The following is a 20452-nucleotide window of genomic DNA, read 5'->3' as shown; positions in this document are numbered from 1 at the left end:
TTCGAACCACTGGACTTGTTGGCGCACCGATACAAATATGGATGAAGAAATTATAAAATTGCTATGATAAAAATATAGTTAATTATCTTCTGTATGAACATAATTTGTAATAAACTCACGTTTACTGTATTCACTTGATCAGGTAAAACTGACGAATGTTTTCTCGGGTACCAACTACGTATATATAATAATATTGATCGTCGTTTACGAACCGTGTTAAATTCTAGCTTATAGGTTAAGTGTTTTAATATATATGATTAGGTAGCGTTAAGATTGTCACTTTGAAGCCGGTTGTAAATTTAAGCATAGTTTGAATGATTTTAATTAGACAATAATTTGCTAATTTAAGCGTATTTTTACCGTTTGAGATAAACTATTAGATTTATGTTTCGTGTAAATTCCAATAGATGTAAGTGTAAAGTTAAGGCATAAATAAATTCTCTCAGACTTCCTTTCTATTCCACTTTTAATTCAACTGTGACCTTTGTTCTTTCAAAAACTATTTTCCCTTTCTTCAATTTCTTCTCCTTTCTCCTCTTCATCATTCCTATAATCTGTACCTATTGTCCACTGCTGACCAGGGTGTTATATTCCTTTCGAGGTATGGCTTCTCCGTACATTTGTTTGTACGGAATAGTGCTGCCAGTCAGATAGATGCGCGTACTGATAACAGGACCGATTCAGATTTTCGACATTTTAAATTAAAGCCAATTAGCTGGTCTTTTTTGGAAAAATACTACAGTTGCGGAAAATTTGAATTATGTTTTCGTTATTATTGATTATATTTGTTTGTTATTGTTTTCATGGTCTCGGAACCAAAGGCGCTATATTTTTTTATATTTTTTCTGGAAAGCTGAGGATTTTTCACATAACATATCTCGAAACCAGCGAGGCGTTTTTCTCGTTTTTGAGTTATGATTTTTGAAAGTTAACCGATGGTCAGAAAAATCATTTTTTCTCAATTTTTCCACTACCAAAGTCATAACTTTTGATCTACTGGACCGATTCAGATTATCGACATATCAAATGTAAGCCAATGAGCTAGTCTTGTTTGAAAAAATATTACACTCTGAACAAAAATGGATTTTGTTTTCATTGTTCTCATCGTTTCGGGACCAAGGGCGCCATATTTTTTTCTGAAAGCTGAGGAAAGCTTTTATACATAATATATCCGAATACCAGAGAGGTGTGATTTTTCGTTTTTAAGTTATGATTTTTCAAAGTTAACATGGTTTCAGTTTTTGTTCAATATTTCTATGCGACTAGACTGAATGTATGTGACTTTGATCCAATTAATTGGCAAGTGTGTTATTTTTTTTAAAAAAAAAGGCTAGCTAGTAGGCTTCAATCTGATATGTCGATCATCTGAATCCGTCCAGTAGTTCAAAAATAATAAATTTTTTGAAAAAGTCATTTTTGGGAAAGAAAGGGCAGAATTAGTTTTTTGAACCATCAGGTAACTGACAAATTTCATGCCAACTCGACTTAGAAGTTGGCAGCACCATCTCAGAAAATACTGAAACGTCGTGGTTGTAAAGACATGGGTCATTTAAGCAACTTTTCATACTTGAAATATTCGAAAAAAAAATTAGATAATTTTTTGGAAAAAAAATCGTTTTTTCTTAGTTTTTTACAAAAATCTATAACTTAAAAATTATGATACCTACAAAATTCTTGTCAATGGATGAAATGTTGGAAATTGTTTAAATTTTCACAAAAAAATACCAAAAAATTTTGCTGACAAAAAAGTTATTTTAAAAATTAAAACTCATTTTTCTCAAAAATATATTTTTTTTAAATTCCTTAAACTATATATATGAATAGCCCTTACAATTTCCAACAAGTTGTCTATATATCGGAAAATGGGTACTTTTACAGGGAAAAAGTTGTTCTAACAACACGTTTTTATATTTTCTTTAAAAAAAATACAACTAATCCTAATTTTGTTTAAAGTCAAGATAGCAATATAGTGTATTCGACAAAGTTTTAAATCTTGTTAAATTATAAACTTTTGTCGAAGACATCATTTTGGTATGGTACATTTTGGTACATTTTGGTATTTTGGTATGAAAAAAAATGTTTTGCTCGTAACATGTTTGTGTGTATATTCTCACGTTTGACATGTTCTTGACATGTTTCTAAATAGAGGAAAGTTAGCAGAGCATATAAATTGCGATAATTTATACATAAAAATTTTATGAATTAAACATTAATAGTATTTTTTCAAAGAAAAGAATTAAAAAGTTGTTGTTCGAAAAACTTTTTGCATGTAAATGTACCCATTGTCCGATGTATGGAAAACTTGTTGGAAATTTTGAGGGTTATTCATATTTATTTTTATTCAGAATTTCAAAAGCATGTTTCCGAGAAAAATGAATTTTAATTTTCAAAATATGTTTTTTTCAATGATTTTTTTTCCAAAAAATTCTTTGATAATTTTTTATGAAAACCTAAGTAATTTCCTACATTTCAATCTCTGACCTACTTTTTGTAGATCTCATAGTTTTTAAATTAAGATTTTTCGAAAAAAAGTTGAAAAAACTCGAAATATAAAAAAAAAACTATCAGACCTACAAAAATTTTAGTCAAAAAATGGAATGTAGGAAATTATTTTGGTTTTCATTAAAAATTATCAAAGAATTTTTTGGAAAAAAATTTAATTGAAAATAAAATATTTTGAAAATTAAAATTCATTTTTCTAGAAAACATACGCTTTCAAAATTCTGAAAAAATAGATATAAATAACCCTTAAAATTTCCAACAAGTTTCTCATACATCGGACGATGGGTACATTTACATGGAAAAAGTTTTTCGAACAACAACTTTTTTATGTTTTTCTTTGAACAAATACTATTAATGTTTAATTCATAACATTTTCATGTATAAATTATCGCAATTTACATGCTCTGCTAACTTTTCTCTTTTTAGAAACATGTCAAGATCATGTTAAACGTGAGAATTTACACACAAAAGCAAAAGCAAAAGCAAAACAGTGAATTAATATGTATAGTGGTAAAAATTTTGTTTTGATGCGTTGAAAATATGTTTCTTTACCACAGTTAAAAATAAAAACGAAAATGCTATCCAGAAAAATATTATTTTTTATGCAATTTAATTAGTGATTCCTCGAGAGTCGTTGAAAGAAAGAACCTTCAGATGATTATTGAAAATGTCAAATTGAAAAAGTTTGAAATTAAATTGCATAATACCTCTGAAAATTTATATTTGTTTTTAGTAATACGTTTGATCAATTTTACCCCAGTGATCAATTTGTTCCCGGATGACGGCACGATTTTTAGAAGAAAATTTAACGATTTTGAATACGCCTTTTTCAGTCAGTCGTAATTCAAATTGGTCATATCATAATGAAAATTGTGATTTTAGGTAGTTTCCATCATCAGTACAAAGTTTCAAAAAATAAGTGAGGGTCGGGTCAGGGGTAGGCTGATTCTGGGTGGAATTGCTCTAAATCTAAAACAACCTTAAAAGTAAATGGAACTTCCTTTTTGATGGTTATTCAAAATTTAAGAAGCATGTCTTTTTTGCGAGAGTAACTAACGCATTACAAATTCAACTCGATAACTGTTCAGGTGATGGGCAAAAGTTTACGGTTTAACCCCAATATGTTGAACAGGTCGGAATGAAACGGTCGGAACTCTCGACGATTGCGATCTCGGTTCAAACGAGACACTTCTCAAACACAGTTCCGGCCCGTGATCCAATTTCCAGTCGTCGATGTCAGGGTAAGGTAGGAAGAAAAAAAGCCTGGGTTAGCGCTATAGTGGAACATCACAGTACTACTGTTCATAAGGTGGTTTATGTGTGGAGAAACGCCACACATCAGAAGCCCCAAAACGCGCGTGGATTCGCTGCAGAGCTGTGATGAATGGTGGAGTACGCATTGGTTTGAGGGCAACCGTACCGGTATGTGGTGAATGTTTCGAAGAACTGAACAAAAAAAAGTACTGCACGCGTGAGTAGGTCGAGTCGCATCGAACTTGAATGGAGCAAAAGCCGTTCGTGTTTGCTTTCGTTAAATGGGCAAACAAGGATAATAGAGGAAAATGTTTACAGGAAAATGTCATCCGATATCTATTTTGATATACAATAGCCAATGTGTTCAACATCTCACGAACACATTTCAATACACGCCCCGCAAAAATCCACTTTCCACATCAAGAGTTGTATCCATGGATCCACGGGTAAGTGAGTGATTGGAAACTGCCAACCAACCCTCGCTACTCAGCTAACACACAATGGCGATTAATCTAGTCCAATGAACAGAGCAGAAAAAAAAAGAACTCGGGATCAATTTATTTTCTCTCGCCTCTTTGGTGCAGGATATCTACGGTTATGCTTTGGGTACTTACATTTGTTATATTATTCCTAAATCCGCTCAGTTCATTCGCCCTGCATAGACCCGAAGGGGTAGGGTAACGAAAAGGCCGGGGTTCGGCAAAATGTTATTCTATTTCTCCGTTCCCTTTGGTCGCTGGTTTTCCACCACCAGCTGCTGCTCCGTCGTCTTCCTCGGTGCTTCGGATCGGCCGAAACCACGGCAAGAAACAGTATCCAGATCAGCCGACTGCAGTTGCTTCACCGTTCACCTTTCCATCCACTTTATAGGGCTTCTATTTCAATAAAATACAACCACTATTCGTCGGAGCCGTATATGTACGCGAGATGGAAGAAAAATAACTAATTCGTTAAGTTGCTCTTTTCCTGTTATAACTTTCGATTCACTTCGCGGTTTGCTCTTGAGCCGTTTTAGCCTCTGCGCTGGGCTTCGATGCCTATTTTTCTCACTTCGTTCTCCGCCCCTCACTGGATTTCACCACCAACAATCACAATTTTCTTAATTTTTCTTCTCACAGCCGAGCTTCTACACGATTAGAAGAGGCAGTCTCATCGATCCGGCAGCAGTCGTCGTTCAAATTTGACGGCCAAGATAAGATTCCCTGCGAAACGAAACAGAGAACGAAATTTAATTTAATTTTCATGATACTCTCTTCGGTTAACCGTGAAATCGGTTGATGGTGATTAGAGGAGATGTACACGCGGGATTTTTTGTTCTTCCGCATACACCACCCAACATCACCACCACCCACTTTGCAACAACTGTTACCCGCGAAGAGGAACGAGGAGGAGGAGGAGGCATTCCGCGGCGTGGAGCGAATGGCTGAAGTTTATTTTATGACTCAACTTGAGCCTGCGGAAGGATCTTGGGGTTTTCTCTGTGTTTTCGTCCTTCGGCGTGAGTTTCGATAGTGTTGGTGGGTGTGCGTTGGATTCGTCGTCACGGGGAATGTGCGCACGAGAAGATGAGTTCTCTACGAGGGGTGCGAAAATCGCTACATGTGAAAGCACGTGGTTTTCCGCGTTTAGTGAAACTGATTTTTGTTTACTTGTTCTGTTTAGAAAGGATTCAATCCTTAAGCCTCGGACATTTGTTCTCGAATCAGAACAATGTAGGGAAACTTTGGATGAGATGGACAGTAGGAGTAAGATGGGCATGTTATGCGTAGAACATACCTGTTTCCCTTACCCTCATCATATTGCAATTTCACTCGACAAAAAAAATAAGAGGAACAGAGTGCGAGGTCGGAAATTTTGAGTGATTTTTGACATGCTGTAACTTCATGAAAAATCGACGCAAATCGATGGGATGCGCATCATTTTGAAGCTTCAGATATTAGAATATTTCACGTGAATATTTTTATCTTGGTGTGTGTAGGTATAGTGGACAACAATATCAGGAAGAAATGAAAAATCGATTTTTCTTCGTTTTTTCAAGAATATTCCGGACTAACACAATTTTTTGCTAACCAACTCAATAGCAAATCCGATTAACCTTATCAACCAGCTTTAATTTGGTTCCAAGAATGTTTCTGTAGGACTTTCCCACACAGAGATATTTTGGTTTGAATGAAAAATTACCCCTTGGTCTTTGATGATGAATAATTCAATAAACAACCATCGCACTGCAAATCGAAAGGCAGTTTTGAAAACTCCAACAAATTCTGCACAAGAATTATTTGTTACTTTGACGAAAACATTTTTTTTTTAATTTTTTGCATCGATTTCAAAAAAGTGCCAAAAACAGGATTTTATAGTACTTTACAAAATCCACTGTGATTCTGCAAATATCGCAGTAAGTTCTAATGCTTGCAGGCAATTTTTTAGCCTAGTGTATTCCCTAAACATCTGTGAACGTTTCACATTGATAGAGGAGCATTTAAATACAAATCGTATCAGAAGTACAAAGTCCTACACGGTTCTCCGAATCTGAAACGAGACATGACAATAGGGGGCCGATTCCGGACCACCACTTCTGTCAAACTCGGACCACTTGCAACTCGGCTTCTGATTGGTTGATGAGGAAAATAATTGACAAAGATAAATATACAAAAATGGGATTTCCAACATTTTCACAGTGTTGCCAAATATATTCAAAATTGAATAATAGTTGCATTCACATTTCATTTTAGCGAAAATTTCTATTATGGATTCTTTGTAAGTTTTCGTTTCTATTACGTCCGGTGTTCAGTTCCTGAAGAGGGAAACATTGTATCGGAATTTCCACCCTACATCTTTTTGTGATTCTCTTGCTAGAGCATAGCATAATAGCAGCGGCCTAGCAGAGATGAACATTCAATTATTTTCCAACCGTAAAGCATAAATCATGTTGGAACCTGAATACAGCATACATACCAACAAATAAAAACCTGAATAAACGCTATGTTATATTTTGGAAATGTATTATTTTATCAATATTTCAGTACTGTTAGTGTTTGAACGATATCAAAGTTCAATTATAAAGCCTTATTCCTGTATACACTTCACGGTGAAAACGAAATGAATTGTATCCGCGATGACAACGATACGGTGTCGACATATGGATACGAAATTGGTTTTTAACAAGTCTAACTACTCAGCCCGAAGGCACTTTTAAATTGTTAAAATCTGAATGAAAATTTTTACTTGGCGTTTTTGATTTACTTGAAGCACGTATTTCTTACCCTAACTTGAGCTATTTTCTCTACACTTTCCGAAATTCTCACTAAAACTTATCTTTATAATATAAAATTATCATCAGATACAATTTTTGTACGAGATTATTTTACCAAATGAAGAAAGCAAAGTTTTTCGTTCACATTGAACACTAATTTGATACGAAAATTAATTTTTAATTAATTTTTATTCATAATTTCTATTTGAAAAGGTTCAATTTCACCTGAAAACTCATAATTTTCTTTAACTCGTGAAACGAAATTTAATGGCGTGTCGTTCATTTCGATTTCATCGTGAAGTGTAAACGGTAAGGCCCATAATCTCTTGATAAATAAAATATCATACTCCAACTATCAAATTTACGTTTTCTATTTAATTTTTCACATTTAATTTTTTTGCATACCAAAATAACAGGAAAGTACTTATTGTTTGAAATATGTGACATTCGGTTGAACAATTAATACAACAAAAAAAATGTGCAGCTCAGAAAATACATGATATGAAGAACACATGTTTTTCAAAAATAAATAATCTTCCGAAATTTTATAACATTTGGCAACCTTCACATCTCGCTTTCCTGTTATCTAGCACTTGGTCGACGAAAATGCAGAAAGAAGAGTAAGAAGCCAGTTGTCACGTCTTGTCCTAGCTCCGAAAGAGCGATTTTTTAATTTAATTATTTTTTTTCGTCAAAGTAACAAATTATTCTTGTGCAGATTGGAGTTTTGAAAAATGCCTTTCGATTTGCGGTGCGATGGTTGTTTATTGAATTATTCATCATCAAAGACCAAGAGGTAATTTTTCATTCAAACCGAAATATCTCTTTGCAGGAAGTTCCTACAGGAACGTTCTTGGGATCAAATTCAAGCTGGTTGATAAAGATAAATTGGATTCGCTGTTGGGTTGGTTAGCAAAAATTTAGTTAGTCCAGAATATTCTGGAAAAAACAAAGAAAAAATGATTTTTCATTTCTTCCTGATATTGTTGCCCACTACACCTACACACACAAAGATAAAAATATTTACGTACTGTATTCTAATACCTGAAAGTTGTAGCTTCAAAATGATGCACATCCCATCGATATGCGTTGATTTTTCACGAAGTTATAGCATCTCAAAAATCACTTAAAATTTCCGACCTCGAACTCTGTTTCTCTAATTTTTGACGTAGGACTACGTCTAACCGGAAGATATAGGGGGTGAAATGGAAATCTAGGCACTGAACAAGTAGGAAAAAATGCAAGATTTGGAATGTTTATAACTCGAGCATTTCTCAATTGATCGCAAAGGTTTTTGCATCAATTGATAGGAAATATATCTACGCATCTATCATAACGAATAACATTTCGTTTTTCTTGAGATAAATAATTGAATAATTGTGAAATATCAAGCATTGTCAAAATGCACTATGTGCCCATTTTTGATTGGTCCATTTTGTGCTCCTCAAATCGTACCGACCAAAACGGGCAACCACAGCAGCAGCGAAATACAATGAAGCACGATTGGAAAGGAAAAAGAAAAAAATGAACGAAACATTGGTCGCAGTCTCACACATGCGTAATTCTCGAGCCAGCCAGTCTGCTTAAAAATCCCCGCTCCGCTGCCGTAACGATCATTCTCATTCAAACCGTACACCACATCGGTTCGCATCACAACACATCAACAAACCAACCCAAGCAGCCATGTCTGGACATGGTAAAGGAGGAAAAGTGAAGGGAAAGGCAAAATCCCGCTCGAACCGTGTTGATCTGGAGTTCCCCGCAAGGGTAGCTAGGCCGAGCGCGTTAGTACCAGTGCACCAGTCCACCTAGCCGGCGTTATATAGTTTCGGCCGCCGAAGTGATCGAGTTAGCTGGCAAAGCTGCTCGCGACGATGAGAAAACCCGCATTCGGAACAGAACACATTCGGTTCGGTGGACATCAAGACAACAGGCAGTTGCAGCGAGTGGCGAGTGGCAAACGCAATCGCAAAACGGCATCAGGTAGCAGAAGAAAAAAGTTTGTTCTTTATACAAACTGCTTTGGTGGCAAATCCAGAACAAGGCGGCATCGAGGGCGTTCGAAATGGTTTTTTTCAAAACCACGAGTACTAAGTTTCCTAAATTGGAACCATTCCATAAAACAAGGCGCTTGTCAGGGCCATTAAACCTTCCAAAAAAGAGTTTAGGAAATACAGTACAATGCTTTCTAAAACATTATCCAAAATAATAATAAAACACAAATTGATTTTTTCATAATTTGTTTGCCAGGATCTGATGAGTATGTGAATTTGGCAGTTGTTCTGAGCTTATTGATAGTTGGGGACTTTCCTGATTATTCAATTTTCACCAATTCTTAAATTGTTTCCAGATTGAAAGTACAGTAATTTACAATTAGTTCGACATTTAGCTAATTGGACGGACATGTAATGCGACTTATTTAGTTGTACATTTTTATAAACATAGAGATCCAAATTATGACCCCACATTGAAAGTCGACACTGTACCACTGTCATCGCAAATGTTCCAATGCGACACTGAGTGGCGCTTCGGCACGTCGCATTGAATGTAATTACAACATGTCACAAAGCTGGATGGGAAGAAATTTTCCAACTGTGAAAGCTGTGGCGAGTGGCAACAAATCGCTAAACAGGAGGTTTAGCCGAACAAGATGGGGATATCGAGTGATAACAAAACAATAAACTCTTTAGATTGAAGATAATTTTGTGATCCTGAAAAGGACCCTTTTTAGCCTGCATGTTTTTTTTTATCTGTATTATAGTGACTTTCAACTCATTTGGCTGGTTCATCACTTCTACTTCCATTTTTGGAAGAATGTCGGGAGTGAGAATTGAACTCGTGACCTTTAGCGTGAAGGGCATGGATGTTACCACTACGCCAGATCGTCTCCACTTAGCCTGCATGTGAATCTAACGAGCGAACAAATCGTAATGAATGTATTGTTTGCCATCGCTCCCTTTTAACGCTCATTCGTTTGTCTCGTTGGACTCGCCCCTCTGGCTGAGTCTGCTGATTTGTCTCTATCCTGTGAGTGTGTACCGCTAGAGTATAAAACACGCGGACCCCAAAAAAATATCTTATTTTCTTTCAAACCGTAAACCCGTGTGGTTGTACGGCATCGGCATCGTGGACGTAACAAAGGAGGACAAGTTAAGGGAAAGGCAAAGTCTCACTCGAACCGTGCAGGTCTCCAGTTCCCTGTTGGTCGCATTCACCGATTGCTCCGCAAGGGTAACTAGGCCGAACGGATTGGTGCCGGAGCACCGGTATACCTAACAGCGATTATAGAGTTTCGGCCGTCGGAGTGCTCGAGTTGGCTTGCAAAGCTGCTCACGACAATCAGAAAACCCGCATCAAGAACAGAGCAGCTTCGGTTCGGCGCTCATCAAGGTAACAAATAGTTTCAGTGAGTGGCAAAGTGTTTCTCCGGCACGTCACATTAAATGTAATTTACTGAACAACATGTCACAAGCTGGATGGGAAGAAATTTTCCAACTGTGAAAGCTGTGGCGAGTGGCAAACGCAATAGCTAAACAGGAAGGTTTAACCGAACAAGATGGGAAGTGGAGGCAATCTGGCGTAGTGGTAACATCCATGCCTCTCACGCTAAAGGTCACGAGTTCAATTCTCACTCCCGACATTCTTCCAAAAATGGAAGTAAAAAGTGACGAACCAGCCAAATGAGTTGAAAATCACCATAATACAGATAAAAAAAAAAAAAAACAATATGGGAATATCGAGTGATAACAAAAACACAACACCAAAGGTTCTTTTCAGAACCACCATATTCATAAAGAGTAAACAGTAAACTAATCCATTTTTCAGGTAGATAGGTAGATATTCACGTAGGAGAAGAAAATAAAACAATATATTTAAAATATATATTTAACAAAAGCTGTCCCCTTTGTATAGTCCTACGTCACTCCGGTTATGTCCCCGACATTACCCACCCGTCTTTTTTGTCGAGTGTATGTTCAACTAGTCGGTCTGATTTTATTTCAGTAAACGAAAACATTTGATAACATTTTTTTATAAAACATTTGACCTGTTAATTTGAAAAATAGTGTATCGAATTGCAACAATCTACATTTGAATTTTGAAAAATCACATCCGCATTCTTAGAGGTGTAGAATTTAGATTTAGTGAGTATACTCATTTGAGATTTCAAATTTCATTATATTTTAGACTCAGATTTCAGATCCTCTTTTGTATTCTGAACCTGAACCTGAATTCGAATTCTCGATTTAGACACTTCTAGAATCAGATACCGGCTAAAACCCCCCATTCAGTAACATCCCAGATCCCTGATCTCAAATATTCCATACTTCAATTGAAGTTATAAATTACGCGCCAGATCTTCATCGAATACTACATCTAAATAAAGGTAAATATCAAATTAGGATTCAGAAAAAAATCCCAAAACTAATATTCAGATTCTGATATCGTATATAATTTTAAAGAAGTGTCTGAATTCCTGAACTAGGTTCCCGATTATATGTTCTAAATTCTAATATTCAGATTTTAGTTTCTATTTTCTATATTCTATATTTATAATCTGAATTTGGTTTCCTGGCTCTGCTTGAAAAGCTTGAAATTCTTATTGTGGATTCATATCGAAATCTCAAATCCTATCCCAGAATCGTGATATTGAATCCAGATTCAAGAACAGAACCACCAATTATGAATATAATTCTTGATTCGAATTGAAGCTCCCAATCAAATTCAAACACTAATGTGACTAACCAGATTTCGATTACTTTTAAGGATTTAAGAGACAGATTTGAATTTTGGTCACATACTGATAAACATTTCAGGTTTCGATTCAAGATTTCAAATCCAGATTCCAGAAATGCTTTCAATTCAAACTTTTTTTCCTGCTTCTCAATTCGAATCTCGTCCCTTTTTTTGCAGATTTCTAATGAATTGAATCGATTGAAAAAAATGGCAAATAAATCATTCGCGATTTATCAGTCATCCAGCTAGCGACCGGACGGCAGCAAGGCTTCCCAAATGATTTTTCTCAAGGCCGAGTTGGTTAGTTTAGTTTTTCAAAATGGTCTTTTTTCAAATCTAAGCGCGTGTGAACTAAGAAAGCTCAAAACCTCTACAATCCAAAACAACATCATTCCATCAATTAATTCAAACACACTCTTGAATTCACATAAGCTTCCTTCTGCCGAAAATAGATACAAAATAGGTTTCTAGAATGCATCGAAATATCAAAAAAAAAATCTGTTAAGTCAAAAGTTTTAGTGGCTCTTAAAAAGACCAATGGGTTTGCGCTGTTTTGTAGACGCAGCAGAAGATGGTTGATTCATGATTCATTCTCGTTCTCACGAGAACAATACACGCACTCAGTATGCATCGCGACATTCTTCTCGTACTACACATAGTGCGTCTCCAGCTAATTATATATTTGTTCCCTACTACCATTATCTATTTGATGACGCATAAAATCAACAATTCGTACAATTTCCACGGTATGAAAACCGACTACGTACGTCCTATTTGATATTTCTCTTCTGCTTTGATTCCGCTCTACACTACGCTTGCTTCTTGCATATTCTGAAGATGCATTCTGTGGCGGAAGAATTGTTCAAGCAAATTAGAAACTGAGGTTGGCCAGGGAGAGCACAATATTTAGAGAACTTTCACTGAAAGCCATCGACAACGATTCATAGATTTCTGGTGATTCCAATAGTTTGTTTTCGAAGTAGTTTCGAGCTATTAAAACAAGTTTGTGGGTCAATAAGTAACCAGCATTACTCATACACTTTTGATGTGATTGACATTCACGCTTTGTTCAACCGAAAAAGAGATCTTAACGCTCAGAATCTTGCGTCCCAACTGTAACGCTCTCGTTTGAGAAAAAATTCAAACATGTACCCCAGTATAGATTGAAATATGATGTGATGCAAAAATACAGATGCACTCTTCACCAGACGGCATGCAAATTGACGCGGTGCCACCACTTGACAAAATTGCACCATACTGTGTGACATCAGCGTTGAGAAAGACTGCTGTCTGATAGCTGGAGCGAGATGACTTGAATGATTGATGATGATGATGTTTTGAATTCCAGAGGCTTTAAAATTCATCAGTTCATTCGGCTCTAGCCTTGAAAAATATCATTTTGGAAACCTAAACTGAATACTCGGCCTTGAGAAAGATCATTTCGAAAGGCTCGTTGTCGTCTGGTCGGTAGCTGGTGACTGATAAATAGTGAATACTGTAATTACAAATCGCGAATGGCTTGTTTGATTGTTATATTTTCTCTATCCACGTTTTCCGTAGAACGAATGCTACATTTGCATTGGCATCGTGGAAAGAGGAAATATCGCAATGTAAGCTCCATGGGCATCGTGGAAAGAGGAAATATCGCAATGTAAGCTCCGCCTGCTTTCAACTTAGTGTAAATAACCCATTTGCGATTATGAATCACAGTCTCAATTCAATTAGCGAGCAAACAACGTTCTTTCTTGATGTTGAGAGGTTTTACAGATGTTTTAAACAATACATAGGATGAGTGAATGAATGGAAGAAAAAGCAAAAAAACATTGTAATTGTGTTCGATGGAAACAACGGGTCATCTGGCGGGAGAGCTCTCGTATGTTTGCATGACACGGACACTTTGTTGTTTTTGCCAGTAATGGTGCTGAGGGAGTGAATATATGATCGCTTTTGTGTGTCACCGATGATCGTGACCTCGTAGCGGCCACCGTCAACCATTACTTTCTGGCCAGCAAAATATTTGAAGGAAAAAATTATGTGAAAACCAATTGAGACTTCTTGATTATCCTATTCTTAGAACATATGAAGCTGTTTAAGACACCCTGTTATTCATGAAAGTTATCAAATATTGAAAATAATAAATAATTGTATATAATCGGATGTAATTTTACGCGCATCGTATTTAAAATTTATTTTATCCGACCTAATATCTTCGAAAAATCAACAGTTTGAACGACTACTCACATATTTTAGAAGAGGTAAACAGATATTTTGTTGATTTTTGATTCATTCGCATTCGAAATTACTTTATTGTTTGGGGGTAAAATGAGCCACCACTGGAAAACGACAATGGCACAAGGATTCTCTTCACTGCAATAGTTTTGCTTATTGATGATGAGCTTCATCTCCGAATAGAATTTTTCGATGAAATTCTAAATCGTAAGCAAATTCGTTTTGATCCTAGACACCAAAGTACGGGTGTCCAGTTTTAATTCATTCACGAGTTATTTTTTTAAGTCCGCTAACCCCAATCTTCCCGCATGATCTTAATAAAGTAAGTAGAAAAGTGGAGCAAAAACAATAGTAGATCGAAAAAATGCTCTGATGGACGATTATGTCGATCGTAAAAAGGACGAAGGTGCAATTAGTTTCTCGAACTGACGGTTTTCGTAAAAATCTCCACAATTTGAAGGCCTTCTCTATTTCTAATGACATGACGAATTAAACTGACCATGAAACAAGGGATTTATCGGGATACTTGTCAAAAGATGTTTCCAAATTAATATTTTTTACCTGAGTGAAAACATCGATAACTTATGCTAGCAAATTATACTAATCTAATGATCAAATTTTGGGAAAATTTCATTATGAATTGTATTGGCGGTAAAAAGTACCAATACTTGTAGATTGATAGGTTTTGCACAAATTCCCTAGTAAGAAAAAATATGGGTGGGTTATATCTATGATATAACCGCAAGGTTGACGTGGAACTACCTTAGCTTAGCAATCACCTAGCAAACAATTTCCAAATTCAATTGAATCCAATATATTTGCTTTGTGAGTAAAAAGATTGTGTAACGCCATGTAAGGTCAATTCATGCATTGTGATAGATTATGTCTTCGTTACAAATAAATTTAATGACAGTCCTTTTACGTTTGGTGTGATGCATTTGGGTTTTGAAGTCTGTGTTAGGCAAACACATTCCAGACGGAACAAACATGTCCCCGACTTACATGTATTTGAAATGCCAATTTCCCCACGCTCCATGGATTTGAAGTCTGTGTTAGGGAAACACATTTCACTCGGAACAAAAATACCCTCGACTTTATTGTGTCTGCAATGCAGATTTCTTCAACGCTGCTTGGTTTTCAAGTCTGTGTTAGGGAACACACTTCGGTGAGAACAAATGTCCCCATACTTCCATGTATCTGCAATGCCGATTTCCCCAAGTCTGCTTGGTTTTGATGGCTGTGTTGGGGAAACCGTAAATCGGGCCAATCAAAACGGAGCAGTTAGGGCGTCTAGATAACGCTTAATATTTTACAGTTATTCAATTGTTTATCTAATTAAAAATAACATTTCAATAATTGTGATACTAGCGTAGAAATATTTCCTATCAATTGATGCAAACATTTTTCCGATCCAGTAAGAAATGTTTGAGTTATAAGCATTCGGAATCTTTCATTTTTTTCCTGCATGTTCTGTGTTTAGGTCTTCATTTTACCCCCAATATACTCCGGTTAGACGTAGTCCCACGTCAAAAAATCAGTCTTCAAAATTTATGAACGCATTAAGACTAACAAAGATCGAATGCTCACTAGCCCTTTTTTTATGTGGTTCGTCAGAAACAGCTCACGAGCCAAGGCTTTTTGCATTTTTTTAAATATCTTCAATGAGGTCATAGCCAATTTCTGTATTTGTCAGCACTGTCTAACATTTCTCTGAACTCTGAAATTCCAGCAGATAAATTTTAAGCGAAAAAAATGTGGTAACACAGTATTTGTTCGGTTTTCTAGCAACGATGAAGTTCGGTCTGCACGAGAAGCGTGTGACAACTGTCAGGTAATTTGAGTGCGAGAAGACAACGAAACAGATCTAAGAGCTACTCAAATGCTTTCTATCAATGAACGATTCGTGTTCCGTACACTAAGATAGTACAGACAAACAGTTGATGAGGAAAATAGACCCAGAGAGGAGCATCGGGCATTCGACACACTCATCTTCGAAACATCTTCGTATTTTGCGTGAAGATTTACAACTGTAGGCACTAGCCGATTTGGGAGCCATTTTCTGATCCCTAAAAACGCCTGGATCTGAAGCATGATCCATTTAGTGATGGAACAACAATATTTGCGAGTACAGTAGAACCCCGATTATCCGCGGAATAGTCTGGCTAGCTCACCGCGAATAACAAAAATCGCGGATAAGGCCTAAAAATGGGTTCCAAACACGAAAATAAGATATTTTAACATGAAAATTATGTTTTATCAATAGACAAATCATTACAGTATCCATCTATAATATCGTGTACACTAGTGACCAAATAATGTGAAGGCCATGGCCAAAACAAAAGTGTATGAGCCTATCAATCAATGACAAATTTCTGGAAAGCCTATAGATTCACTATGAAACTCGCTGTCGCGGATCATCCGTTTTGTTTTGTTTTGTTCTATTTTGCTATTTTTAATGTGTCGGAAACAATATTAATTAATGAAATGTTAATGTTAATGTCGCTTCTTGTAATTCGACACCTGATATGATATTGGTGATCCAGCAGACGTAATTTTGGACATATCGTTTTTTACCTGGTGAGCTAAACTTCTTTCCCATGCGAATGATTTCTAGCACTTCGTTCGCATAAAAGAGCCACGATGATCATGCAATTTTTTGACATAGACCTTCGTTTTTCATGAAGGGTGCCAAATCAGAAAACAGGTCACGTTTTTATGAAATAAAGTTAACGTTAATAACTATTTTCACTGTGAACGAATCCTCATGATCTGCATACCAATCGAATCGGAAATTCTCTAGGATTTGTTTGATATGCTATACATTACAATTCGCTAATCTCTAAACGGTTTAAATTCATGAACACTGGAAGAACTTCTTTTTCCCCATTTATTCAGCCGATTTGTGTGCTAACCCTACCCGTATTTCGAATGCTTATAACTCGAACATTTCTTAGCAGATCGGAAAGATGTTTGCATCAATTGATAGGAAATATTTCTACGCGTCTATCACAATTGATAAAATGTTATTTTTCATGAGATGAACAATTGAATAACTGTAAAATGTCAAGCCTTATCTAAACGCCTTAACTGCCAAGTTTTGATTGGCCCGATTCACGGTTTCCCCAACACAGACTTCAAAATCAATGTACCTGTGGAAATCCGCTCTGCAAATATACATGCAAGTCGGAGGTATTTTTCTTCCCACCGTGCTGTGTTTCCCTAACACGGAATTCAAAATCGATGTGCATGGGGGAATCCGCTTTGCAAATATACATGCAAGTCGGAGGTATTTTTTGGTGTTGAGTACTTTTGTATTCGCTTGTCGTTGTGCAGACCGGAATAAGCCTGGGAAAATCGTCATTTGGGATACTAGAGGTGAATGAACGGTTCGAGAACAACGTAAACATGAAATGTGTAATAATTTCGGAGGGAAATGTAAAATACAATGATCGTTTGACAATTTTTCCGTTCAAATATTTTGGTAGTCCTAGGCATCATATCAAACGTAAAAGGACGTTCAACAAATTTATTTGTAACGAAGAAAATAATCTATTACAAAAATTTCGATTTCGGCTCCTTTAAACCTATGTAACTGAGCCTGTAAAAATAAATGACTTAAATAAATAAATAAAAAAAATTCGATGCATTCTACAATAATATTCGAAGTGATAAACAAGTGGATTATATAATATAATTGCGTAGTTCTGTCGAAAATATGCAGTCGTGTCCTAGTGCAACCCCTTACAATTTTTTTTTAGCGACAGTCAACAACTTTGCCAGTTTGTGTGAAGCTGATCGTATCAGCTTATCATTGCATTAAAATTCTCTGTTAAATTTTCTTTCGGGGAAGATCAATGATAGCCTTTAAGGGCTCACATTAACAATGTCATCAAGAAAATTGACAAAAAGTATATAAAAGTACATCGATTGAATAACGATTCAACTGTAGAGCAATTCCACGCCAAATTAGCCGAAAAAACAACAGAATTTGAACGGACCCTCTCCGATTTTCTTAAATAATGTTTCAATTCAAAATTAAAATTTTAATTACTCCTGATTTTTCATAAGGATATATTCAAAACTTCATTTTGACTCGACTCATTTCATTTTAACTCCAAACTCAGCGCCCGGTTAAAATATGGCATGCGACAAAACAAAGAAAGTTAATGAACTTTTTAGGGAAAAATGATATTAAATGCACTGCTTAAGAAACATTCTCAAAGATTGAATTTACATTGAAGAAATTCATACCTCAAAATACTCCTCTTAGACATATTTTATTAGAATACTGTTTTAACAAAGTTGACGAGTTCTCTGTTTGAAGAGAACGAACATTGTTCATCAGAAGCATTGAAATTATCGACTTCCTGTTAATTATAAGACCTATCGAACACTCTACGTGTTTGTCATTTGTCTTATGTGTTTTTATAATCTTTTTCACACAAAAATGAGATTCATCTGAAGATACTTTATTTCCACAAATTGTTTTGATGACTATGTACTGTCAGAAAGAAAAAAATGCCTCAGCAAACGCAAAAAATGAAATTCCCAAAATTTATCCTCATACATTTCGTCAATTTTTTTGCAACTGAAATTCTTCTCGACGCATATATGTCCCCGCAAACTCCACCCGGAATCATTGCCATCGTTCATAATTACTCTCGAATTTCGCAACATGCGGCTGTGCAAATGCCATTCCCGAAGGTCACAACACGCTGTTTTTCGCCCGCCCGGAATGTGTATGACTCATTCCGTCTGTTTTGGGTATCCTTCATTGTTCAGCACGCGTTCGGCACAGGATCGCACGGGGAGTGGCATAGGAGCACGGGAGCAAACCAAATTGCAAACACAGTATCGATTTTTTGCGCGCTCCTCTCCCAGTGGCAGAGCGTAGGAACCCCCAACGGCACATAGAAGAAGGAAAAAAACATTCCGTACACTAAAAACACTCTTCTCCCCCAATCACATCCAAAATTCGCCACCCTCATATCCTAGCCCAAAACACATACACCCGCCAGCAGATACAAACACACACACCACAATATGTGTCTTCCTGCGACTCTGGGCCACCCGTTCAATTTCCTTCCGTTTGATCCATTCGCTTCCGGATCCTTCTTGACCGGTGGTGAGCCAAAACACAACACAACACACATGCTAGCTAAGTAATCTCGCCCGTTTTGGTCCAGCACATATTATCCTTTTCTCCTCCTCGCTTCCTCCCCCCATTCGCAACCCACCGCCACCATCACCAGGTGCTATATTCTGCCGAACCATAAAATGAAATCTTCCGTGTAGTCAGCAGCAAAACAACACTCACACAGCATATCTCGAATGACTCCTCAACTGCTAGCAGCAGCAGCAAAAACAGAATCGCATCAACACAACCGTAAATACCAAAATCCGCACCGGTTTGGGGTCTAATGTTTCCAATGCAAGATTCTTCCTGCTGGCCACCAACAACACAAATCCGACAAAGAAGAAAGATTAGCGCGCGCGAATCGTTCACCACTCTGCAGCATTTACACCACACTCTTGCTGCGCATCCACTAACGGCGTGATATCACCACACAAACTGACACCAGCTGACACCACTTGCGATCGCTCAGAAGTCCCGTTCGAAACTGACTGAATGGAGCGAACCAGGGAAGCTCTTGCTTGAATGGATGGATTTGTGCAATGCTAGAGCATAAAAACCCGAACAGCGAGCCTACCTGCCGCCACGAATCGGCTGTCGGCCGATTCTTCTACGAGCGGTACTCGGATCGGAGCTTTTGTGCTTTACGCAAGTGCTTGGCGATGGTCTTCGTTAGTGACAGCATCACTGACAGCGAAATTGAACCGTAGTGTGGTGTAGAATTGAGACTAGAGGAAAAAATGATCCAAAATAATAGAGGATTTTTTTTGGATCATTTTTACTAGTTCTTTGTTGTGATTTTTAAGCAAAATACATATCACACACCACACACGACAGTTTTATGGCCAGTCATTTGAGAAGGAACACGATTATGTTGCGCTTCAGGAACGACTCATAAATGGAAAACAGGCACATCCGAAGAGATGCGATGTCCACGCTTGTCCACGGTGAGGGGGGAGGGGGTTTTGATATTGTCCACGTGGAAACGTTAAGTATTTTTTAAAGTAAAACATTCAAGTTAGAAGTCAAAATTGAATGAGATCTGTTTTGTATTTACACGATTTTTTGAACTTCACGCCCGCCCTGAGTGTATATATAGGTAGAAATATAAATCGGATATAAAATCCTTGCGTTTCATCTGCTCATGATCTATGGTAAAGCTTTGGCTCTGTATGTAAAAAAGTTATTGGATTACCCATACACGTAAGCAAGACGTAAGAACATTCCTCCACAAACAAGGAACAGGAAAATAACATAAGAGCGAAATGAGAAAAAGCTTTAATCTGTCTCTGTTCGGATAAACGTTGCCAAATGTCTTATTTGCAGCCTAAGACAACTTGCAGATG

General features: G+C 36.8%; 1 protein-coding gene across 2 annotated transcripts in view; it reads right to left on the bottom strand.

The window, feature by feature from the left end:
• LOC129767563 (protein unzipped) overlaps nt 1–19632 on the bottom strand; it is a 296485-nt gene extending 276853 nt beyond the window's left edge. The window contains exons 1-2 of one of the 2 annotated variants that reach the window (XM_055768596.1): nt 19210–19632; nt 4371–4958 (exon numbers count right to left, since the gene is read on the bottom strand). The gene's annotated coding sequence lies outside the window, so the exon portion shown is untranslated. The remainder of the gene's footprint in view (nt 1–4370; nt 4959–19209) is intronic. The other variant, XM_055768595.1, reaches the window with a different exon arrangement.
• Between the last annotated feature and the right edge of the window lie 820 nt (nt 19633–20452).

This window comes from Toxorhynchites rutilus, chromosome 2 (genome assembly GCF_029784135.1).
Source record: "Toxorhynchites rutilus septentrionalis strain SRP chromosome 2, ASM2978413v1, whole genome shotgun sequence".
In the NCBI taxonomy this organism is placed as follows: domain Eukaryota; kingdom Metazoa; phylum Arthropoda; class Insecta; order Diptera; family Culicidae; genus Toxorhynchites; species Toxorhynchites rutilus.
This window is presented reverse-complemented; position numbering and strand designations above follow the sequence as displayed.